Source organism: Eurosta solidaginis, chromosome 4 (assembly GCF_040869045.1).
Source record: "Eurosta solidaginis isolate ZX-2024a chromosome 4, ASM4086904v1, whole genome shotgun sequence".
Taxonomy (NCBI): domain Eukaryota; kingdom Metazoa; phylum Arthropoda; class Insecta; order Diptera; family Tephritidae; genus Eurosta; species Eurosta solidaginis.
The window spans coordinates 218,257,910-218,280,706 of NC_090322.1; the positions used below are offsets into that span (position 1 = coordinate 218,257,910).

At 33.4% G+C, this 22,797-nt stretch overlaps 1 protein-coding gene across 3 annotated transcripts in view; it reads right to left on the reverse strand.

The window, feature by feature from the left end:
* The window catches only part of LOC137250978 (UNC93-like protein), a 284,617-nt gene that overhangs the window by 125,808 nt on the left and 136,012 nt on the right, over positions 1 to 22,797 (reverse strand). The window contains exon 1 of one of the 3 annotated variants that reach the window (XM_067784785.1): positions 8,591 to 8,725. The exons of the other annotated variants lie outside the window; for them this stretch is intronic. The gene's annotated coding sequence lies outside the window, so the exon portion shown is untranslated. Of the gene's footprint in view, positions 1 to 8,590; positions 8,726 to 22,797 lie in introns of those variants that run through there. 3 annotated transcript variants of the gene reach the window in all.

Consider the following 22,797-nt stretch of genomic DNA (forward strand, 5'->3'; position numbering starts at 1 on the left):
TTTTTTTTTAATTTACTCGTTTTCTATGTATAATGATTTAATATAAAATAACTTGTAAAAAAATAAACTTGGTCTTGAAGACAACAAATTAATATAATAATAAATTATATTTCCTCAAAACAAATAAAATTTCTCGGAACAAAGAAATTTCCAAAATTTCCAAATTTAATTAGACTTAACAAGTTTGGCTTTATGCAAAAAAAAAGAATAGTACAAAAAATATAAAGTATTTTACCAGAAAAATTCTTTTTTCCACAAAATAATTCTTTCATAAAATTCAAAAAACTAAAAAAAATACTTTAACAAAAAAAAAAAAACAAAATCTCAAAGAAATAAAAAACCAAAAAATCTCTAAAAAGCTTTAATAAAAAAATTGTTTTCACAACAATAATACGTTTTTTCCAATAATAATAGTGTTTTCAAAAATAAAAGGGTTAAAAAAATATATTTTCCAGAAACAATTATTAATATCAAATTGTTTTCTCGAAAAAAAAAACAGATTTTTTATTTTAATGTTTTTTCTGAAAACAAAAATAGTTTTAAAGTAGACTTGGAAAAAACATTTGGCTTGACAAGTTTGTCTTAAGGCAAAACGAGTAGTACAAAAAAATAAAAAAAAATTTACCAGAAAAATTCTTTTTTTCCAGAAAATAATTCTTTCAAAAAATTGTTTTTCAAAAACGAACAATCAAAAAAAAATACTTTAACAACAAAAATCAAAGAAATATAAAAAATATATAAAAAGCTTTTATATAAAAAAATTGTTTTCATACAATAATACGCTGTTTTCAAAAATAATAGTTTTTTCAAAATTAAGAGTTAAAAGAATATATTTTCTAGAAACAAGTATTTATTTTATATCAAATTGTTTTCTAAAAAAAAACAGATTTTTTTATTTTAATGTTTTTTATTTGTTGTTTTTCGGCCTTCAATATTTAAATTATTAAATTTTTGGAGCTCTAAAAAAAAAAATAGTTTTCCTTAAAACATAAAATTTCTCAAAACAAAAAAAAATTTCATAAATTTTAGACTTGGAAGAAAAAAAATTTGGCTTAACAAGTTTGGCTTAATGCAAATAAAAGTAGTACAAAAAAGTAAAATGAATTTTACCAGAAAATTTATTTGTTCAGAAAATTATTCTTTCAAAAAATTGTTTTCCAAAAACGAGAACCTAAAAAATTACTTATAAAAAAAGCTTTTATATGCAAAAATTGATTTCACAACAATAATACGCTGTTTTCAAAAATAAAAGAGTTAAAAATATTTATTTTCTAGAGACAAGTATCTATATCAAATTGTTTTCTCGAAAAAAACAGATTTTTTTATTTTAATGCGTTTTCTAAAAAAAAAAGTTTTTCCTTAAAACATAAAATTTCCCGAAACAAAAAAATTTCACAAATTTAAGTAGACTTGGAAGAAAAAAATGTGTTTTCCGAATTGCTCGGTCACGGGTTCACTTCAGGTAAAGAAAAGCTACTTATCAAATATTAAGCTTGATCAAGAGGTACTCCTTTAGTAAATCGCACCATAAATTAGATTTTTTAAAATAGATCGATCGCAAATAATAAGCTAGTCAAGTAAGTCACCTGTACCAAATTCGGTCGGCCCATAGACTCCTTATATCAAAATGGTCTGGGTGAAAAAAGAAATTCATTTAGCCATGTCCGTCCGTCCGTCCGTCCGTCTGTAAACACGATAATTTGAGTAAATTTTGAGGTATCTTGATGACATTTGGTATGTAGGTTCCTGCCCGCTCATCTCAGATCGCTATTTAAAATGAACGAAATCGGACTACAACCACGCCCACTTTTTCGATATCGAAAATTTCGAAAAACCGAAAAAGTGCGATAATTCATTACCAAAGACGGATAAAGCGATGAAACTTGGTAGGTGCGTTGACCTTATGACGCAAAATAGAAAATTAGAAAAATTTGGACAATGAGCGTGGCACCGCCCACTTTTAAAAGAAGGTAAATTAAAAGATTTGCAAGCTATAATTTGGCAGTCGCTGAGGATATCATGATGAAATTTGGTAGGCACGTTACTTCTATTACTATATGTGTGCTAAATAAAAATTTGCGAAATCGGATGAAGAACACGCCCACTTAAAAAAAAATTTTTTTTAAGTCAAATTTTAACAAAAAATTTAATATATTTACAGTATAAAGTAAATTATGTCAACATTCGCCACGCCCAGTTTTTATACACAGTCGACTGTCTGTCCTTCCGCTCGGCCGTTAACACCATAACTTGCGCAAAAAACGATATATCTTAACTAAACTTAGTTCACATACTTATCTGAAGTCATTTTATCTTGGTATAAAATATGGCCGAAATCCGACTATGACCACGCCCACTTTTCCGATATCGAAAATTACGAAAAATGAAAAAAATGCCATAATTCTATATCAAATACGAAAAAAGGGATGAACCATGGTAATTGGATTGGTTTTTTGACGCAAAATATAACTTTAGAAAAAACTTTGTAAAAGTTAAGTAGAAGAAAATGAAAAATTTCTGCAGGGCGAAATCAAAAGCCCTTGGAATCTTGGCAGGAATACTGTTCGTGGTATGACATATATAAATAAATTAGCGGTACCCGACAGAAGATGTTCTGGGTCATCCTGGTCCACATTTTGGTCGACATCTCGAAAACGCCTTCACATATACAACTAAGGGCTACTACCTTTTAAAACCCTCATTAATACTTTTAATTTGATACCCATATCGTATAAACACATTCTAGAGTCACCCCTGGTCCACCCGTATTGCGATATCTCGAAAAGAAGTCCACCTATAGAACTAAGGCCCACTACGTTTTAAATAATCATTAACACCTTTCATTTGATACACATGTCATACAAACACATTCCAGGGTTACCCTAGGTTCATTTTGCTAAATGGTGATTTTCCCTTATTTTGTCTACAAAGCTCTCAGCTGAGTATGTAATGTTCGGTTACACCCGAACTTAGCTTTCCTTACTTGTTTTTATTTTTAAATCAATAAGTTTCAGTTAACGTCTACACCAAAAGAAATGAAGCTAGTAAAATCAACAAATCAGGTTTGTTGCTCTTGAATTAACAGACATTCAGTAAAATTGATCGCATTATGTTTAATTGAGTTGAGTTTTTGTGAAGAAAATAAGTTTGTTTAGCTATTTCAACAGAAGAGAAACTGCTAGTCTCAAGTTAGGAACATTCTCAATCAATGTAACTGATTTCTCTGTAAAAATAAATCATTTTATTGGTAATTTCAACAGCGAACAACTGTCAATATCACACAAATGCTTGTGCTACTTTTGAAGAGAAACATACATTCACGGCGTTCACTACTTCGTTTGATTCTGGTACCGTTTGCGATGGATAAAAATTTACGGTAACATTGGTCGAATTGACCCGAAATTCTGTTGATTTTACTTGTCTTTTTCTCTCAGTGTAATATTATAGAATACTTAGTGCTGTGGTGAGATATCTTCGCCTATGGTGACCTCCTAACTGTAAAAGGTGTGCAGTCCATGACATTAGCATCATGGTTTAGCAGAAGTGCTCTCTACAGATTGACTTTCGTTTTAACTTCAATTTGAAATACTCGGCACGTAAATCACAATCAAGAGTTCAAAACAATACATAGTTTAAAAGCTACGGAATCGAATATTTTATACGTTATTTAAATTTATTAATACAAAATTATTAATAAAAATACAAAAATGAGTCCTTGTGAATAAAAGACTGCTTTTTATAACTTATTAACTTACACAACTGGCGCTTAACCATTTAAACGTATATTTCCGTCCAACAAGGCGCTTCGTTATTGGATTAACTGGCCCTATTTGGTCCTTCTAGCGGAGTAGGGACCACCTGCTGCGGCGGGTTCCGAGAAAAATAGCTTCTTAGCCGGAGCTTCATCTTTCGTTCGCATAACATGGCCCGCCCAGCGTAGCCGCTGCGTTTTAATTCGCTGGACTATGTTGATGTCTGCGTAAAGCTCGCACAGCTCATCATTAAATCTTCTGCGGTACTTGCCGTCGTTAACCCGTAGAGGTCCGTAAATCTTTGGTAGAGCTTTTCTCTCGAACTCTCCCAGAGCCGCCTCTTCTGGTGTTGTCATGGTTCATGCTTTACCACCACGATAAATGACTTGTAGAGCATGATTTTCATTTGCCGAGAGATCAGTTTACTTTTCAATTGCCTTTCTAGTCCAAAGTAGCAATTATTGGCAAGAGCAATTCTTCGCTGGATTTCAGTGCTGATGTTGTTGCTAGTGTTAATGTTGGTTCCCAAATAAACGAAGTGTTTTACTATTTCGAAATTATGGCTGCCAACAGTAGCGTGGTTGCCAAGGCGCGTATGCGCTGACTCTTTGCTCGATGACAGCAGGTACTTCGTTTTGTCCTCATTCACCATCAAACCCATCTTTACCGCGTCTGTTTTTTTGCTTTTGTGCTTTTGTTTAGCTATATTTTATTAAAAATAAACGATTGTGAGCACACAAAGAAATCTATTTGTACTATGGCACTATTGTGAATATTTGCGCTGCATTATAGGCAGATGCGCTAGATGGCAGTGCAACCTATAAGTTATTAGAAAAGCTGATTTTTGTTGATATTTGATAACATACTTTTATATTGGTTGCGGACGGGTCCGGCTCGTTACACTTATTCTTGTTGGCCTTTCGATTAGTAGTACTTGAGACAAGCGGTGAGATACTTGCGAAGGTAGTTTTCGGCAATTACAGCAGGTTATTACAGACATTTAAAGTAAAAATTGTATTTAAATTAGCGCACAAGCTCCGACAATGAAATTGGGATATTAAAAAAGATCGACAGTACTAAACCGAACTTAAAATGCAATCATTCAATGTAGCATGGGAATGGGAAAATAAACTTATATCATATAATAATCTTAGTAATAGTAGATTTTTTCTGATCGACAGGTGCTGTTTTGTTTTTGATTTTACCTATAAATATTTATAAGCTTGAATTTTAGCTAGAATTATTCCTTAGGTAAGCACTGCAACATTGAGTAAGTAGTACATATAATTACTTATAACACTTAATATCAATGTTAAGCAAACTATATTTATAATGTGACATAAATTAGCCCTATAATTTGTATAATTATTGCAGGGCATGCTTAAAGATTTGCTAAGTAAATTCCTTAAGTTAATAATCAATTTGAACTTTTTTAAGTGTTAAATTAAATAGTAGTTTAGTATGACTTATTAAATTGGTGCCTGGCACTCGCTTCAAATATTTTATATGACTGAAATGATTCATTGATTTTTATGATTTTGTTGAATAAAGCGGACCTATTAAACATTTTTATTTAATCGAAGATAATTGTAATCTATCAAATGTGTGCAGTTTAATAGATCATTCGGTAGTTTTAGTGTAAATGTATTGCAAAAATGCTTACAAATTAAGTTTGAGTCGTATTTATTTTAGAGATAAGTTAAAAATTCTTTAACTGACTCAGCGCTATTTTTACAAAATTAATAACGAACAAAATATCATTGACCGATATGCTATGCATAATCATCGATTATTATCGCGATTAATTAAATTCGTTCATTTATGGGGCGGGTTGGTTATGACAGCTCAATTGAACAATGGATGTTGAATTAAAAAGGAACACGACGCAAATTGGAAGAGAAGCTCGGCCTTAAATCTCTTCGGAGGTTATCGCGTCTTACATTTGTTTATTTTTTATTGTTAAAGTTTGCAAAAGTAATGATGCTAGACCATTTGCACAAAATTCTGAAAAACATCTGTACGTCAAACTATATGGAATTAATAAATGTTTCTTTGAAAATTTCCTGATGATGATTACGTGGGTGTTTTCGAAATGGTACCATCGCAATATGCCAGTAAATCTTTCTTTCTTTTCAGTTTCTCTAAGAAAAACATAATAATTGTTGTATTAGTATAACCCGCTGTTATACTATTTTCACACAGACGGCTTATTGAATAATAAAGGCAGTTTTCTAAATTAAGACGCTTATTGAGCTCAATCTTCCCTACAAAATTCGAATCTATAATTATTTCATTAGTAGCTAATCGAATGCCTAATGAAGTCAAAAGCACAATGCAACTCTGTTGGCAGCGTTCAGCTTCTTAGTTTTTGGTGTGTTCAGTGCTTAAAAATGTCATTTGTCAAAGTAAATGTCATTGTCTGCATGGCGGAACGATACAAGGTGGCCGCATCGAACAGCTGATTATAACCTTTTTTATTTGATTTGATACATCATTTGACATTTGTCCATCGAATTTACATGGAATTTTTTTATGTTTGTAGGTATGTCACCATGCTGCCACCTTGTATCGTTTCGCCATGATTGTCTGTCATATAGCATTGTCATTTTATTCGCTTGACATTTCATCCTTCATACTAATCGAGCAGTTACTTCTGTTTGAAAGCAAAAATTGTACGATTTCATTAGAAGGTGAAATGAGATCATTAAGTTTCTGTGTGAAAACAGTATTAAGCTCATGAATTCTTAATAATAAGTATAAATTGGATACACCATTAAAACAAACAATCAAAAGTATGCCCGAGTTTACAAAGCTTCTCATTCGCAACGAAAAAGAAACTTTACCAAAACAAATCTACATAACACGCAAAATTAATAAAGTCAGAATGTCTCTATTGTGTTGTTAGTGTAGAAATGAGATAAACTGAATTAAGCAAGGAAACAAATGCAAGCAGGATAGCCTAGTGGTTAAGGCAACTGCACTCTCACCGTGTGATTCGCGGTTAGAATCTCGGTAACATTACGAAATTACCTGATGATGATTACGTGGCGGTTTTCGAAATGGTACCATCGCAATATGCCAGTAAATGTTTCTTTCTTTTCAGTTTCTCTTAGAAAAACATAATAATTGAGTAATCAATTATTATAAGCCGATGTTAAGCTCACGAGTTCTTAATAATAAGTAGAAATTAAACACTCCACAAAAGGTCATTTAATAAAATGTGAATAGCCACACTTTATTTTTGATGAAGTTAAAACTGGCGCGTTTGACTTCGATATCAATAGTGCATAGCGAAAATTAAAAATTTTATTTCTTTCAAAGTATATAGGTACACAACAAACCAGAAAAGAAACCTAAGCCTATCCAATACCGGCGCCCGATCTATAGTTTTACGCACAGAACACTTTTCTGCTTAAGTGTGGATGCGTATGTACAACAAGATAAGAAAAATACAAGAACTAAAACTGAATATGCAATTACTTTTTGCACAAAGCTTCTGGCGGAAGTAAACTTTTTAATAACAGCTTTCCGACGATTTTCATTAAGTTTAAAACACGACCTAGATATCTCTCCCAAAATCTTTGAAAATTCTATATAATTTTATTTGGAATATATTTCGCATGTGTGTCATGGTTTAAAGAACTAATAATACTAGTTCTTAGTTTGATATTTCTTTTGAATTTTCAACGAAAATTTTAGAGGGCTATTCTGGAAAAAAAGTTTGTAATTAACGGGCACACATTTATATATTTATTAGTCTACAAATTTAACAATTAAACAGACTAAATATAGTTACGGATTACAGATTAATTACACTAGCATACAAATTGAACAAAATTATATTATAAAATATGTATATATATTATTAAATCAGTTGTCGGGATGGACTGTGATGCCGAGCAATGGGGGTTGATTATTAGTGCTGTCGAAATGGACGTGATTTCGAGCAGCTAATGTATATTTGGCACACAACAAGTAGGGCTGCGATAAGTGGGAGGTTGGAAAGGACATGATTCCAAGCCACCCGCCCAAAGTTACTGGAGCTAGTGATAAGACATGATTTTGAGCAGCTGATGTATATTAGACACATAACAAGAAGGGCTGCGATGTGTGGGAGGTTGGAAAGGACGTGATTCCAAGTCACCCGCCCAAAGTTACTGGAGCTGGTGATAAGACGTGATTTTGAGCAGCTGGTGTATATTTCACACGTAACAAGTAGGGATGCGATGTGTGAGAGGTTGGAAATGACGTGATTCAAAGCCACCCGCCCAAAGTTACTGGAGGTGGTGATAAGACGTGATTTTGAGCAGCTGATGTATATTTGACACATAACAAGTAGGGCTGCAATGTGTGGGAGGTTGGAAAGGACGTGGTTCCAAGCCACCCACCGAAATCATTGCGTATTTAAGGTAGTCAGCAGATATTTTTGTATTACGTGGAGTGAGTCACACGTATCAATGTTTTTGCAGTGCTTATTGAAGTCAGTACACAGACAACAATTGAGTGCTGCCAACTTTCATAGAACTGCTCTGGATCGTTGCTGAGAAATTTGTTCGTGATTCAGAGCTTGATAGCTCATTGGGGCGCACTTATTATTTCACCACATATTTTATAACTTGAGCAAATATACTTAGCATAAACACAATTGGGGTAATTACGCGACCCTGATCGTCAGCTAAGTTGCTTATTCGGTTAAATTTTTTATAAAAATAAAATACAATGGAAACAAATAACTTGTAAGCAGAGAAGTTGTTAATGAGGTAACGTGAATAGATACCACAAATGAATGGCTCAGTTAAACTTTTTAAACAAACTATAAAAATTAAATAATCACTTACTATTTTTATTTGTGCGTCGTTTATGTATGTGTATAGTTAAAATTATAGTTGAATTTGTTCGGCAAATTATTGTTTCGAAACTCTTTTGATTTCTGTTCTAAGAAATTTTTAGCACATTAAATGAATATTTTACATTTGTTTTGATTTCACAACAAAAAGTAGTAACTAATTATTCTATTTGTAACTGAATTTCACTAATATCACATAACAGATTCTTCTTGTTTAAGTTTCATTAACTTCAATTGTTTAACAATCCTTCTTTATACATATTAAAAAAAATAGAAAGTTGTTATTTAACAACATTCATTTGCTGAATGTTTAATAATCAACTGCTCTTCACAATTTAAAATAGTTATATTTGTGTATTTATTATGCACGACAGATTTTATTTTTGTTATAAAACAGTAATAATGTTATACGATCTGTTTATATATATGTATGTAGATTTAACTTAAACACAGTTAGTTGATGTGGTGCTTCGCTTTTAATGGTCAAACGATAAATGTCAAATATTAGCAATCTATGGCAAATTTTAAATGAAAAATGTTACTGCGACAATAACTCTTCAAAAAAATCAAAACACAATTGATAAAGCTTGTTGTATGCCTTAGACTGTTGTTCTTGTATGTGCTACTGTTGTTGTGGTTAAAATTGTTGAATATTTATTTCCGTAAGATATACGGTCTGGAGGAGGTAAACAAATTGATAACAAAATTGGCAATAAAATGAGATTGCAAAGAGTTAGTATGTATATCCCCTACATACTAACTCTTTGCAATAGACAAAAAAAAAAAAAATAAAAATTTGTTATACAAATTTAAAAACAAGTTCACTCCTCCTTTTATTTTGACGAAATTCTGAAAAGAATTCACATTTAGCCAGACATAATACTTAGCGATAAAAAGTTATACTAATTATTCATTATAGTATGTATTGTACCCTTGTACACTTTTTTTTTTCTTTATGTATTGTACTCTTTTGAGAATTCAATTTACTGATTGAAATTGAGGGTTTTCTATGTCTATTGCTTTATAATGAAGTAATTACAAAAAAAAAAAAAAAAAATTAGTTATATTATTATTTATTTATTTATTAAATGAAAAATAACAATAAAATTGCTATTCTACAAAAGAAAGAGAGACTCTAGCGGCCAGGGCTTTCGGCTATAATAATATTAATTAATAATATTTTTATTGATTTGGTTTGTTTCGTTGCTATTCCGGCAGGGTGGAATGTTGATTTTTGTGTGCAAACTGTCCTTTATTTGGGAGATAATCCGGCTTCGGTGTTGTACCAATTTCAGTACCATTTTCGGTTCGTGTATTTTGCCCCTTACATGATGGTTATTTGATTATGTTCAATTATTTTTTTTTTTTAATTATAATTGTAATTGGACGTTGTGGCAGCGCGATGCCCTCAAGTGGTCCAATGACACCAGGCTAAACCTGCCCTTTTTTGTTTTTTGTTTTCTAAGAGGTATGCTATATGTATAGTTTAAATTCAGGCGTAGTGTGGAATGTTGGCATATGTCCCCTATGAAGTACCTGAGAATGTATAAGTTAAGTTCGCGTAGTGTGTGGTATTGGTAAAGTGTTTGGGGTAATAAAAATGAGAGCGCAAGTATAGTCACAGTCAACAGTCAATATACTGTAGCGTCATGTGGTACGTTGATATCAATGAAATCACGCAGCAACTCATGGCAAAGATTTCAGCTATGTCCATATATATAAAAGCTTCTGAGCATATACATACACAATTTTTGTGCCTGCAAGTGCTCCAACAAAGGTATACACTGCAGTTTTGTTTGAAATAAAGAGCTGAAGCTAACATGAGCAAATGCGTGATTTTTATTACTGACATAAAAAAGGTTTTATAAAAACAAAGCACGTAGTAAAGTATTAAGGTTTAAGCTGAATTTAATTTCTTTTTACTGTTTTCTTGGTTATAACATCTCTGTACATTTTATTTAATAATTTGGGAAAAATTTGTGTACATTGCTTGCTTAAATTTATATTAAGCGCAAACAAAGAAAAATAAAATAAATAAAACAAAATTAAATAAGCTATACATTTTTGTTGTTATATCGGCCTACTGGTTTGTAAGATCGCGGGTTCGAATGGAGCTCAAGGCCTAACAATAATTTTTTATCATTATTATTGTTATGATAATTTTTTTCTTAATTGAAAAATTTTTTTAAATTAGAATAGAAGAAATCAGTAGGCCGATATAACAACAAAAAATTGTTAATACATCCCAGTCAATAAAATATGACACTATGGCAGCATTGCCATCAAACAAGTCCAATTTTCACATTCATTCTGCAACAGATGTCGCAGTGTTGTGAATATCAATTGGCAAGAACAAAAAACCGCTGTGATGGCTGAATGGTTATAGCAGTGGCGCCTAAACGTTGCCAATGAAGGAATTTAGCAGTTCCCGAAATGGATCTATACAACGAGCTTTGGCAGTTGTCTAAAAATTTTTTCTTTCTTCTATTCTAATTTAATAATTTTTTCAATCAAGATAAAATTTATCATAACAATAATAATGATAAAATAATTATTTTTAGGCGTTGAGTTCGATTCGAACCCGCGATCTTAAAAATCAGTAGGCCGGCATAACAACAAAAAATAAAATAAAGCAAGTTAAAATAAATTAGATTGGAATAAAATGAAATAAAATGGAATAAACTAAAATAAAACAAAATATAATAAGATTAAATTGATTTTTAATCGATAAGTTATCTGTGTGTTCAAGAAACGATTTGGATTTATCATAGAAAAATTAGCGATATGTTATAAATATGTTATCGGTTTTTTATCGAATTATTACCAATATCTTATGGGAGTTTTTTTTAAAAGTTATGATACAGAAACCTATAAAACTTTAATGTAAAATTGATTACAAATCTGTATCCCGATCACTCGGCAATAACAAGACGATTACAGAACGATAAGCCGACGATAGTTCTTCCTAATCGCTATTAAAACGATTATAAAAACATATGGGTTGTAGCCAATAAGAAGCCGATGAAGCTCTTCTCGAAAATTTGTTTCTGGTAAAGTGATTTCTGTTGTCTACAAAACATGGAGAGTTAATTAAATACATTAAAAGGCTCTTACAGTAATATGCTGAAAGTTCAATCACTATAGATCCAAATAAAGGTCGCATTGCATTGAGGCCTAATAACAATAATAATAATTCGAACAAAACCACTCATCTCATTTGCTACATTTCCTACTGGGATTACTATATAATATATGCACACATATCTGAATATGAATGTGTACTTTTGCAAATATTACACATTTTTTATGGGCTTATTAATTAAAACTAAGACGTTCGGTGGTTTGTGAATTTTGAAAAAACTAAATCAATAAAAATCAATTTACCTGTCTAGAATGCCTTTTGGTTCAATGTTGTGAGACAGCGCGTCGTATACGTAACATAAAATATCAAAGAAACGAATGTAGATATATATGTGCATATGTATATACATTATACTGCCCCACTTTTCATACAAAAGAAAATTTTGGTTTTTCCTATGGAATTTTAGAATTTTATTTTTAGATTACGGCAAATTATTTTGAAGGCATGTTATGTCGAGCAATTTAAAAATTAAATTACAAGAAAATATGAATCAAGATATTAAAAAAGTAATCAATTCGTATAATAGTAGAATTTTGAGGAAAATTTCAATGTAATGTGTAAAAGCCCAAACACATTCGACTTTTGCGTCATTTTGGCACTTACTTTCCCTCAGCAGCTGACATAAACATAAACGTCTGCATTGCCATGTTCCTAATCCCTAGGCAACACAACAGCAACGCCAAGGTAATGCAAAATGAATTCAACTACTTATATTTTGTTGGGGCTGTCAATTACTCCTTTAAATTTCTTGCTTTTCGGGAAGAATCAATTAAATTCCAAGGTCATTCACAATAATTTGAAACAATACTTTGTATTGCTGTTAACAAAATACTATTTTAATTTTTCATCCAGACAAAAAATCAAAATGTGACTTCTTCTTTTGCGTTGTGGCGGGGAAACTTTCAAGGGCCTTACTTCAAATTGACACAAGAACCGAAACCCCTAGCGGGTTAGAGGTTAGAATATACCCGCGGTAGATATGACTGTCGTAAGAGGCGATTGAAATACCAAATAGATTCAAGGGGTTGTGTAGCGCAACCCTTTCAAGGGGTAATATATAGCTTCTCCAACCTAATTGTCAACCTCACCTATCCGTGGCGATTCCTGTTTCATTAACAGCCGAGGCTCTGGCGACCCCAAACACCTAGAAGGTCGTATGTGGTCATACCAAATCGTTCCCGAGATGGTCGGGCTTGGTACCGGAACGTACCGGATCTGCATCCGTCAAAGGACCATCAACATCGATAACACTACCAAAGGCCTTCGGGGAGTTTCCTTATCGCTACAACAACAACAACAACAACCAGCGCCAAAACGGCGCAAAAGTCGAAGTTGTTTGGGCCTTAAAAATTTTTTTTTTTTTTAATAAAACTTTTCGTTAATTTGAGGAAAAATTTCTCTTTCTTTTTCTTCGTTTTCAGGAATTTATACGAACATTTTTTTGAGTGTATTTTTTGAGATATTTGGCAAACTAGACTTACTATACGACTAGTAGGTTTGACTGCAGCGAAGTTTTTCATAGTAACTTAAAGCCGGTTATATTGTCTACTGTTTAGTTTACTATCCGATTATTCGAATTGTAGCAGTCAAGTGTTTTACATACAAACATATAAGGTTATATACATACACACGAATACGTATATACATTTATGTGGGTTGACTTGCAAGTTATGGAAAACACGAAATAATCGCATAAGCGAAAGGTGCTTTGCGGAATATTCTGAACAATTTCGCTTCAGACATTTTGTATCCAAAACCCGATTTCGAGATTTTCAACGGGAAGTTAACTATTTTTTTAACTACTTTTTTTTAATACCAGTTAATGATTCAATCCTCAATTTTTCTTCTTCTTCTACAAGGTTTGTATTTAGCCCTTTCTATCCGTGGTGCTGTGGTAGCGTGATCCGCTCACCACATCAAATATTCTGGGTCCAAACGCCGGGAAATGCGCCATCAAAAATGTAGAAACAAGTTTTTACAATTGAAAACAAGTTTTACTAAGCGGGGTAGCCCTGCGTTAGTGATTTGACAAACACTCCGAGTTATTTCTGCCATGAAAAGTTTTTCAGTGAAAACTCAACAGCTTTGCCGATGCCACTCCGGAGTCGGCATAAACATGTACGTCCCGTAACACAAATGGGTAGAAAAAAGGAGAACAATGCGAATTGGAAGAGAAGCTTGGCCTAAAATTTCATTGGGAGTTATCGCGCCTTGCATTTGTTTTTACTATTTCTATCCACCCTTCTCCTGAAATAATAAAAAAAAATATATCTAACTTGTGTGTAAGTTTGGCTTAAAATCCTTCGACACGTTTGATCCTCAAGTAAAGACTATATGACTATGCCTATAATTACTTATATTTTTAAAAATATTATACATATGAAGAATTCAAAAATGAAACCTTGTGCATAATTGCAACTTAGGAGAAAAGTTCAATTTTTTTTCTATTTTTCAATAACCGTCAGACAGCTCGAAGAAATATTTATTATGCTACAGAAATCCCAAACACTTGATAATTTATGAGATTTGCAAAAGATTAGTTAGACCGTATTTATAGCGGCATATGTTAGACTTTCTGTAGTTAATCAATATGAGTTTCAATCAATAAAACTCTCAAATTAGCTTTTACTAATTTCTTTTATTGTGGGAATTTCATGAATTTTTAGTCCGCAAATCAATTATTAATTTAAAAGACCTTTGAACATATTATAAATATTGCTACTGTTAATTGTTATAGTCCATTGTTTAGCATTTCATATCGATAGGTTTTCATGATTCGATCACAAGAAGTTTGCTTGGCTGACAAATTTTTTGACAATTGCAGCCATTTTGCTGCCAAATCGAATTGTCATCCGTTAACTTTGTTGTGTCTTTGCGATTTTTCGAAAAATATTAGTAGCAGAAATAGGAATCAATCACTTTACAAATGCCCGAAAGGTAGTGAACTGCATAGTTCCTTAGAAAGATTTTTTTAATTTTATGATGAACTTATTATTTATTTAATTTCGTCAATGAACAAAAGTTTCTTACTGATTACGCATCTACTACCCACTCAGCATTTAGGTGATTAAATTTTGAATTCCAATACATAGCAATACAATTTGATTACTCTTTCTGACTAAATAATGAGTTATCATACAATTGAACAAAAGAAATAAGCAAATATGAATGCCTTTGATGATTAGAAACTGAATATAGTTTTTCAATCATATTTTGGAATCATATTTGAATCAAATGTGTTTCTTTAGGTGACCAACAATTTTTAATCATTTTTCATTCAGCTTTCTGAATTTTTTCTGACTATCTTTGTTGAATCAATAATGAATTTTATACTTATTAAATTTTACATTTCATTGAAGATCTTACTTTTTTCATATACACACATTTTTTCAATCATGAAGTTTAGAAAAAATATATTAAAATTTTATTATTTATACAAAAGATATCCTTCAATACAAGAAATAACGTAAATACTGCTCTTAACCGAAGATGCCCCCAACCATTTCTCCACCATCGGCTTCCTAGAAAATACAAATCCAACCATTAGACAATTCAAAGGATGTGAACTATTTGAACCTCAGGTGAGTGAAACTCTCTTGACATATGTACCTGGATATGGCTTCAACATCCCGTACCATAGCGTATTTTAAGATGTTGACGATCATAGCTGATGTTCGATGTTGTGGTCGCAGGTGTATACTTTTCTCCCGACGATACATTAATTTTCGAATAGAAAATACTTTTAAATTTGAACGTTTTCAATCATCATGCGGTATGATATTTGAATATTTTTTGATCAAAATTTTCAAAAAATGCCGGCTGGGAAGTAACAATAAATACTTATACAATTAAATAGCAGAAAATTGTTGAATGTAGTTTAAGACAACATTTCTTAATGCTGAACCCGGAAGTGAAAGATCCAAATAAATGATTTGGGTCATATGATTAATTTTCCTAAGGGCTCGCCCAATTGGTGCATTGATAGCATAATTCGATCTTGCAGCGGTCAAGTAAAATAAATCAGAACGCCTCAAATTTCCAAAAGGAATATTGAACGGTATTTTCCGAAGAATATCAGGACAATCTACCACGCCGGTAAGGACGTTCAGAATGAAAGAGCAAGATAAAAGTAATTTCCTATCCACTAGTAGATCTAAGTTTAAAAGCAAACAACGCGGCTTACAGAGCGAACCTACGCCGCTCAGGTTTAAAATCTTAGTGCAGACTTAATAAATATCTTTTGCAGACGCTCAATTCTCTTTATTCTATTCAAGAAGGGATCTAACAAAGGCCGTATAAAGAGACTTAAGAGTGTAGGGATCGGAAAAATCGGAGCTATTGCGGCGTACAAAGCCCAGCATAGAGTAGGAGTTAGCAACAGTGAAATTAATATGAACACGCTTTTTATTAGAACAATTAGGACTGTGATATAAACTGTAAGATTTAATAATTTAGGTGTAAAGTTTTAATGTTAAAAATATGTAATTATGTACAATATGGAATTTTTTTGTCGCAGACGAAGAAGCCTAATTATAGTTAAAGGTTACAATGAACTTATAAAACGTTATATTTCTTTACAGTCAATTTATTTTTTACTTTTTAGTTAATTTTATTAAGCAATAATAAAAGCTTATTTTTAAAAAAGTTCTTTCTTTAATTTTTTTTTTACTTTTTAGTTCGTTTTATAAACAAGTAATAGAAGCTTGTTCTTAGAAAAGCTTTTTTCTTAAATTTAATTTAAATTTGGATTTTTTTTATTTTTAGTAGGGTAAAATATTGTTTAAATTAGTTATGTAATCTTTACTTAGTTATTTGTAACGTTTCTCATCCTATCAATTTCTTTTAATGCATCAACATTACAAGGTTTTTTCGAAGTCGACTAGTCAACTAGCTTAAAATCATTTTTTATTGTGACTTTGCCTATGTCGCGTTCAATTTACAACTACTTATTGCAGATCTCTGCTCTGTTCCATCGCCAAAAATCTATAAAACAAAATCAAGTGCGCAGAAAAGTATGCAACAAAAAGTATGAAACATTTAGCGGGTAACAGCCTAATTTCTACGTTTGTTGCATACACAAACAAAGCGAAGTTACCTGCGTTCTTGAGGACTTAGGCTTTTATTTCCTTGTGAATACAATTCTTTACCGATAACTCTGTTATCGATTAATTTATCGAATTCTCGCAAAGTAGTATTGCATTGTCATGCGAGTTATACATGTGTGCAAAATTTCAGCTCAATCGGACACCGGGAAGTGTATTAAATTTAACTTGCAAGATTTGATTACAGACAACAGCCAAGTGAAAGTAAATAAAAGCTTATAACAATGACTATACCTATAGTGTGGTTGTTGTCGTTGTTGTAGCGATGAGGTTGCTCCCCGAGTGTTATCGATGTAATGGTCCTTTGCCGGATACAGATCCGGTACGCTCCGGTACCACAGCACCATTAAGGTGCTAGCCCGACCATCTCTGGAACGATTTATGTGGCCACATTAAACCTTCAGGCCATCCCCTCCCTCCCCACCCCCAAGTTCCATGAGGAGCTTGGGGTTGCCAGAGCCGCGGATAGGTGAGGTTGACAATTGGGTTTGGAGAAGCTATATATTGCGCTGGCAACCTGAAGGGTTGCTCTACACAGCATACCTACCGCGGGAATATTCTGACCCCCTAACCAGCTGAGGTACCTATAGTGTGGTGGTAGCGTGCTCTGCCTACCCTCAGAAAAAAAAAACAACTACATAAAAAAACACTTGTCTAAAATGAGGAAATCCTTTCGTAGGGACTCAGGGGATTGTAAAGCAAAATTTACAGTTTCCACAACGTAACTATCAACCACACGTACGCGAGGTGAATCCTGTTACAAATATGAATGCATCGTACACATATTTAGCTGGCGAGGCTCTGGCGACCCCCAATTCCTCATGGAATGTTATGGCCTAGAAAGTTCAATGGGGTCATATTAAATCATTCGGTCGGGCTAGTACCTTATTGGTGCTTGTTACCAGAACGTACCAGATCTAAATCCGGCAAAGGATCAACAAAAATAAGAACAACAACAAAACCTTTCCTAAAAAAATGTCTTTAAATTGAGGAAAACATCAATGATATGAGTAAGAACTTTTTATTTTTGTGTAAAACTTTTCATGAATTTGAGGAACAAAGTTTTCTCCTTTTTTAATCAAAAATACTTGATTGAATATTTCTCACAGTATTTACGTGTACGAGTTTGCGCAGTGAATAAGAATTATTGACTGTAAAGTTTTGGACCCCGACTAGAAATCCACTGCCGGAGCAGCTACACAAGAATATATATATATTTTTTTTTGTAAATCTCAATTAAACGAGTAAGAATTTACTGTTTTTTTATACAAATTTTCATTAATTTGAGGGAGAATAATGACAAATGTTCAAATAACGTCCTATTTCAGAATGTGTTTCCTAAACGCCCTATTTTAGTATTCGGTTAAAGAACTTCCTATCTCAGAATTTTTTTCATAAACACCCCAGCTAATGTCAAAATCTATTGAATTTGAGCTCAGAAAGAGTGTTTTTGAAATAAAATCTGAGATAGGTCGTTTTCGAAATGGCAGTCGAGATAGGGTGATACCCCCAGCGGGTTAGGGGCTTAGGTATGCCTGTCGTAAGAAGCGGCTAAAATACCAAACTGATTCAAGGGGTTGCCAGCGCAATTTATAGCTTCTCCAACCCATTTGTCAACCCCACCCACACGTGGCGAATCCTGTTTCTTTAGCAGCCGAGGCTCTGGCGACCCTAAGTTTCTCATGGATAAAGGAGGTGGGAGGGCGGAATGACCTATAGCATTCCATGTGGTCATACTAAATCGTTCCCGAAATGGTCGGGCTAGTACCTTAATGATGCTTGCGACCGGAACGTACCGGATCTATATCCCGCAATGGACATCGATTATACTCTCAAAAACCTTCGTCGAGTGCCCGTATCGCTACAAAAGCAACAAGATAGGGTGATATTCCACTCAGCAGTCAATATGTACCAGCTAGCTCAGTGAATAAGAGTACTTTATAGTAGCGGAGCTCGACTAGAAATTCACGGCCCTGACAGTTACACAATTAAATTTTTTAATTTTTTATACAATGTTCTCCATTCAAAAAAAAAAAAAAAATTCTCCTATAACCACGGGAAAAAACATTTTAGGTTTTGAGAAAATTACTTGTCTAAATTAAGGGAAGAGTTTCTATGGCGCAAAATCAATTCCTTTTTTTTCGTTTTCAGAAATTTTTTTTGAGTGCACCACATCGAAGGTTCTGGTCTCAATTCTCGCCCAAAGCAACATCAAAAACTAAGAAAAAAGTTTTTTCAATTGGAAAAACTTTTTCTTAAACGGCCACCCCTCACCAGTGGTCATGCACGCACTTTGAGTGTTTTTCTGTTATGAAAATATTCTCAGTGAAAATTCATCTACCTTGCAGTTGCCGCTCGGAGTTTGCATATATCATATTGGTCTCATCCCGCCAAGGCGTAGTGAAAATTGAAGAGGAGCAAGACGCTGGTTGGAAGAGAAGTTTGACCTAAATATCTCAAGAGGTAAATTGCGCCAATTGTTTATTTTTTTATGTTCAGATATACAGTAAACATATTGTGGCGCATGTTGACATCACTAGGCTCTTAGTAAATAATCACGCAACAACAAACACATTAAAGCGAGCCACACTGGTTTACATGAACACATACATCATCAGTTATACACATACATAGAAGGCGACGGAGAGCTATCTCACACACACAGATGAGGTCATCAGCCGAAGTAGTTACTCATACATACACACGCATATGGCTATAAACTACAAAGATGCATGTACTCATATAACTAATTACCAAGCAGGAGATACAAGAGTTCTAGAAGGTAAAACGTCTAGACCTTTGAAGAAATATGCGCAAGAAGCAACGGAGAGCATAAAAGCATCGCAAGCTGAACAATCTGTAATTAGTTTGATTTAAACACGCTATTAGTTGCGAAGTGAAGTATAATTGGTAAGTATAATTGTACTACCCCCAAAGTAGTCTAATAAAGCCCATTTTGCAATACAGAATATTGGTGTTATTTATTCGACATTTCAGCAATTCGAACGTTAACAGAAGGTTTCAAATAAGCGGAATTTCCCAAAATTTGTTACAATATGTATGTATATATTAATTTATCTCACTCTCTTGTCTCTCAAAAATGTATGACTCATTCGTCGTCAAGGTGGGCAATCGAGTGCTAGTAATTAAAAAAATAAAATAAAATAAAATAAAAACAAGTAAGGAAGGCTAAGTTCGGGTGTAACCGTACATTGCATACTCAGTTGAGAACTAGGGTGACAACATAAGGGAAAATAACCCTGTAGGAAAATGAACCGAGGGAAACCCTGGAATGTGTTGTATGACATGTTTATCAAATGAAAGGTATCAAAGAGTTTTTTATGAAGGAGTGGGCCATAGTTCTATAGGTGGACGCCATTTAGGGATAGGGTTGACTCTAGAATTTGTTTGTACAATATGGGTATCAAACGAAAGGTGTTAATGAGTATTTTAAAATGGAGTGGGCCTTAGGTCTATAGGTGGACGCCGTTTTGAGGTATCGCAATAAAAGTTGGCCAGGGGTGACTCTAGACTTTGTTTGTACGATATGGGTATCAAATGAAAGGTGTTAATGAGTATTTTTAAAAGGGATTTGACCTTCGTTCTATAGGTGGTCGCCTTTTCGAGATATCGCAATAAAGGTGGACCAGAGGTGACTCTAGAATATGTTTGTACGCTATGGGTATCAAATGAAAGGTGTTAATGAGTATTTTAAAAGGGTTTAGTTCTATAGGTGGACGCCTTTTCGAGATATCGCCATAAAGGTGGACCAGGGGTGACTCTAGAATGTGTTTGTACGATACTGGTATTAAATTAAAGGTATTAATGAGAGTTTTAAAAGGGAGTGGTTGTAGTTGTATATGTGAAGGCGTTTTCCAGATATCGACCAAAATGTGGACCAGGGTGACCCAGAACATCATCTGTTGGATACATGTAATACCTGCCAAGATTTCAAGGTTTTTTTATTTCGCCCTGCAGAACTTTTCCATTTTCTTCTACTTAATATGGTAGGTGTCACAACCATTTTACAAAGTTTTTTCTAAAGTTATATTTCGCGTCAATAAACCAATCCAATTACCATGTTTCATCCCTTTTTTCGTATTTGGTATAGAATTATGGCAGTTTTTTCATTTTTCGTAATTTTCGATATCGAAAAAGTGGGCGTGGTCATGGTCGTATTTCGGCAATTTTTTATACCAATACAAAGTGGGTTCAGATAAGTACGTGAACTGAGTTTAGTAAAGATATATCGATTTTTGCTCAAGTTATCGTGTTAAGGCCAGAGCGGAAGGACAGACGGTCGACTGTGTGTGGCTTCAACCGATTTCGCCCATTTCCACAGAAAACACTTATCGTCATAGAGTCTATGCTCCTACAAAATTTCACAAGGATTGGTAAATTTTTGTTCGACTTATGGCATTATAAGTATCCTAGACAAATTAAATGAAAAAGGGCGGAGCCACGCCCATTTTGAAATTTTCTTTTATTTTTGTATTTTGTTGCACCATATAATTACTGGAGTTGAATATTGACATAATTTACTTATATACTGTAAAGATATTAAATTTTTTGTTAAAATTTTACTTTAAAAAAATTTTTTTTTAAAAGTGGGCGTGGTCCTTCTCCGATTTTGCTAATTTTTATTAAGCGTACATATATTAATAGGAGTAACGTTCCTGCCACCGACTGCCAAATTACAGCTTGCAAAAGTTTTAAATTACCTTCTTTTAAAAGTGGGCAGTGCCACGCCCATTGTGCAAAATTTTACTAATTTTCTATTTTGCGTCATAAGTTCAACTCACCTATCAAGTTTCATCGCTTTATCTGTCTTTGGTAATGAATTATCGCACTTTTTCGGTTTTGCGAAATTTTCGATATCGAAAAAGTGGGCGTGGTTATAGTCCGATATCGTTCCTTTTAAATAGCGATCTGGGATGAGTACTCAGGAATCCACATACCAAATTTCATCAAGATACCTCAAAATTTACTCAAGTTATCGTGTTAAAGGACGGACGGACGGAGGGACGGACGGACGGACATGGCTCAATTAAATTTTTTTTCGATCCTGATGATTTTGATATATGGAAGTCTATATCTATCTCGATGAAGTCTATATCTATACTCTGTGAGCTCTGCTCAACTGAGTATAAAAACTTAAAAAAACATTTAAGTAAACGGTTTATGTATCACTTTTCTTATGCGGCAGCGTATTTGTAGAGGCGCGTGTATGTACGGGGGATATTAAAAGGGCTATTGACTGGACAAGCGTAATAAATAACTTAAAACGTTTAACTTTTCAGTATTGTGACATGTTGTGTATTTTAATTAGAGGCGGAACGTTTGTTTATTATTCTGATAACGTCCTTATCTTATCACGTTTCATTTTTTAAATTTAATAATTTTTATGCTTTTACTTTGTCTAAGTGATTCGTAATTTTTATTGTTTGTCACCCTGAAGAACTACTGATAAGTAGACAATTTCCGCAAGGAAAGTTACCCAAAATTTAAACATGTTGGTCATAGATGCTTTTGAGCTAATTTGACACGTCTTGACAACAAAACTGGATTGGAAGTTATCTCCCAGAATCATCAGCGGTTACGGACGACGTTGAGGTCATCGCCAGGATCACGCAATCAGCTTTTGACAAAAGCGCAGGGAAAGGCAAAGTGGAAGGGAAAGTTGAAGGAGGAACAGACAAAAGTAGTGGTAAGGAGGAAAAAGAGGAACAAAGAAGAATGAAGATGAAGAAAAGGATAAAAGGTGAAGTAGAGACATTAGTTTAAGGAAAGTGGAGCGTAAAATTGGGAGTACGAGTAATAGTAGGGCAGAAAGGACTTCAAGTCGCAGTACTGGCCATTGGGGGAAATGAAGGGAAATCGGAAGAAGGAGAGGGATAAGCAATACAATGATTTTGAAAGATATAAAAGGATATTTGGATGGTATTTTGTACTGAA